This window comes from Corvus brachyrhynchos, unplaced genomic scaffold, assembly GCF_000691975.1.
Source record: "Corvus brachyrhynchos isolate BGI_N302 unplaced genomic scaffold, ASM69197v1 scaffold616, whole genome shotgun sequence".
Lineage (NCBI taxonomy): Eukaryota > Metazoa > Chordata > Aves > Passeriformes > Corvidae > Corvus > Corvus brachyrhynchos.
The window spans coordinates 74475-77665 of NW_008238831.1; the positions used below are offsets into that span (position 1 = coordinate 74475).

The 3191-nt window shown below is 50.8% G+C and overlaps 1 long non-coding RNA gene across 2 annotated transcripts in view; it reads left to right on the forward strand.

The window, feature by feature from the left end:
• Window positions 1-3191, forward strand: part of LOC108447632 — a 21390-nt gene that overhangs the window by 11386 nt on the left and 6813 nt on the right. The window lies entirely within an intron of this gene.

Below are 3191 nucleotides of genomic sequence, written 5' to 3' on the forward strand. Positions count from 1 at the left end.
AGGAATCTGTCCCGTCTCTCCTCCATGGTACCTGGCTGACTTTGCATGTGCAGCCAGAGCTCCCGGGCACCTGGAGGAGGGAATTTTCAGCATCCATGATGCTCTTGCATGTTCCCAGCGTGTTTCCTGCCCTGGGAAATGCTGGATTTGCTCCAAACCCTGAACACTACAGGTTTGGGTCCTGCCAGGGAAGTCAGCCCTCTGGGTGACAGGAAAAGGTGTTTCCTCACCTTCAAGGTGTTTTTCCATGTCCTTGGGAGCGATAGCAGAGCTAAAACAGGTGGATCAGAAGCCTTTCCAGAGGAAGAGTCAGGTTTCCAAGCTTTGGATTTCAGGCTTATTTCAAAAATCCCTGTCTGAGGGGAGGCAGGAGTATTCCATGAACAGTTCAGTGTTGTCCAAACCAGGAATTCTCCTTTTAATATAACCACCACAGACCCCCCGGAGCAGCCCTGCCGTGCTCCCTCCTCGCAGGAATTGCCAGGACACCTGGGGAACCAAACACCGGATTGGGAAACCACCTCTCCATCTCCACTGAGGCTCTTTTCCCAGCTCATTCCTTGTCAGGCCCTGTTTGCATCCCGTGTTTTCTGCCCACTGATTGTTGCTGTCAGCTTGCTCTTATCCCATTTCTTATATAGGCTGCTTTATTTGGTTTTATTGCTTCTTTCACCTCTTATCTCATCAAGGTGCATTTCTTCATTGCTTTTGTGATCAGCGTGGCTTTTTGGAACACATTTAGGGCATCTTTTAAAAGGGTCTTCAACAACTCCAAATTAATCACCCCAATCATTCCGATAATTTTCCTGCCAGTCCCTGAATGTTTTCAGCAGGGCCTTTCCCCACAGGTACCCGAGTCCAGGCAGGGACTGTGTGTAGGCAGAGCAACAAAATCAGGGCCTGGGGGATGGAAAAGGGATTTTGTTCGGTGATCAGCTCACCCCAGTCCATTGGAAAAGGGGCTGAAGCAGCAAGATTTGGAAGGTAAGGAATAGTTGGAGCTGGAAAACAATCAGGGCATGTTTGTGAAGCTTTGAGGGTGTGTGGTGAGGAGCCACCCAGGATGCCCCAGGAGCTGTGCCTGGAGCCACCACGGCTTGGAGTCTCCTTATCCCCCTCCAGCTACACAAAACTGGAGTCAATCCCTCTCCATCTCCTTGGGTACAGCTTGGGAACGAGGAGGAAAATCCTGCTCCTTTGGGAGAGGTCCCCAAAACCCCCAGCCCGTGGGTGCAGGCAGAGGAGCAGCGTCAGGAGATGCTGACGGCTTGCCCCCTCCCCCCTGCCTCTTTCTAAGAGAGCACAGAAACCCTGATTTTCCTTGTTTCCATTCCCAACAAACCTGCAGGTTGGTACTTGCCCTGGAGCCAGGGATGTGCCACGGTGCCGTGCTCCTGGGAGTGTCTGGAGCCCGGGAGTGCTGGCTCTGTGTTCCAGGCTGACACTGCAGGGCTCTGTCATTGTTTTCCTACCACTCTGTTGTGTTCCCAGAGCATCAGCATGAAGAGAAACATGAAAGCAGGCGATTTATAATGATGTTTAAAAAAATAAAAGGCACAATAACGGAAATTATGCACATCATTAACCCCAAGTGCTGCTCTGAAATGGACACAGGTCCTGCAGGAAAATCATCTGGAGGTTGTGACAATTTTCCCTGTGGTGCTGGAGGAGTCCTGTGGCTGCTTCTCCTGAGGTTTGGAGCTCTGTTAACACAGGAGCAGCAGCATCCCGTGCCTATCCCTCCCTGGGGCCGTGGTGGGATGTCCACGGAGGGGCTGCACTGTCCCAGGAGTGCTCCTGCCCCACCAGGAGATGTCCAGCAGGTTGGGCAGCATAGATGGGGTTCCTTGGGCTGTGGTGGACAGGAATCTGTGGTGGACACAAACCTGTGGTGGACATGGACCTGTGGTGGGCATGGACCTGTGGTGGGCATGGACCTGTGGTGGACAGGGACTTGTGGTGGACGTGGATCTGTGGTGGACAGGGACTTGTGGCGGATGTGGACCTCTGGCGAACATGGACCTTTATGGACACAGACTTGTGGTGTCCATAAAGGACAGTGGTGGACACACACCTGTGGTGGACAGGAACTTGTGGTGGACACAGACTTGTGGTAGACATGGGCTTTTGGTGGACAGGGACCTATGATGAACAGGGACCTGTGGTGGACATGGACTTGTGGTGGATGTGGACCTGTGGTGGACAGGGACATGTAGGGGGGCAGGGGGACAGGGGAGCTCCACACCTCCCCAAAGTGCCCCTTGTCCCCTCTGGCCATGGAGGAACCCCACAAGCCCAGCTCAGGTCCCTCACTTTGATGTCCAGCGTTTCCAAGGGGAATCCCAGGCCACGTGGATTTTTTATTCTCGATTTCCAAGGAATATAAAGGAGGGGAGCGGGAGGGAACTGGTGTTGGATGTCTCCTCCCTTCCAATTCCTCCCCTTTCTTCCTGCTCACTCCTTTCCCTCTTCAAAGAAGAAAGAGTCACTTTAAACTCTTTCATCAGCTCACCCTCATCAAAGGCAAGTGGGGTCAGCCTGAGTGGGATTTCCCAGCCCCCTCCCATCTCCCAGATTCCTAAAGCAGCTTTAAAGTGCCTTAAACCCTTCCTGCGTAGAATTTTTCCATGCAAAAATTAGACCTCATAAAAATAAATAATTCCCAGAGGAAATTTCAATTTGATTACAAATATTGACTTGCTTGAGGAAAGCTTTTTTTAAACAAAAATCCATTTGGAATCAACATTTTCAAATTAAACATGCACGTTTGCTCTGTCAGAGTACTTAACTTGGAAAAATCCCAATTTTCTTTCCAGTGGTTGGGGATTTTAGGAGTTTCTCCCACCCATATTTTTTTTCAGCGAGAGCTGAACAAAAGCGAGGCCTTGAAATCGGGCGAAGTCGGGAAAAGATTTGTTTTCATTTTGAGGGATTAAAAAAAATGCAACGTGAAATGTTGTAAATCATTTTCATGCTTCTAAAAAAAAACCCCTACAAATGCAGAAATATGGGGATTAAAGCTGGAGCTCCAGGAGATGCCTGAGCTGCAGAAGCTCCAGGCAGAGCTGACACAGTGGCTGCTGCAACTCCGATGTCACTTGGATGATCCCCATGACCCCACTGCTCCCAATTCCAGCACTTTGGGAGGGGTTTTGTGTGGATTGGCAGCCAGGAGGAGTGGAAGGGGAGCA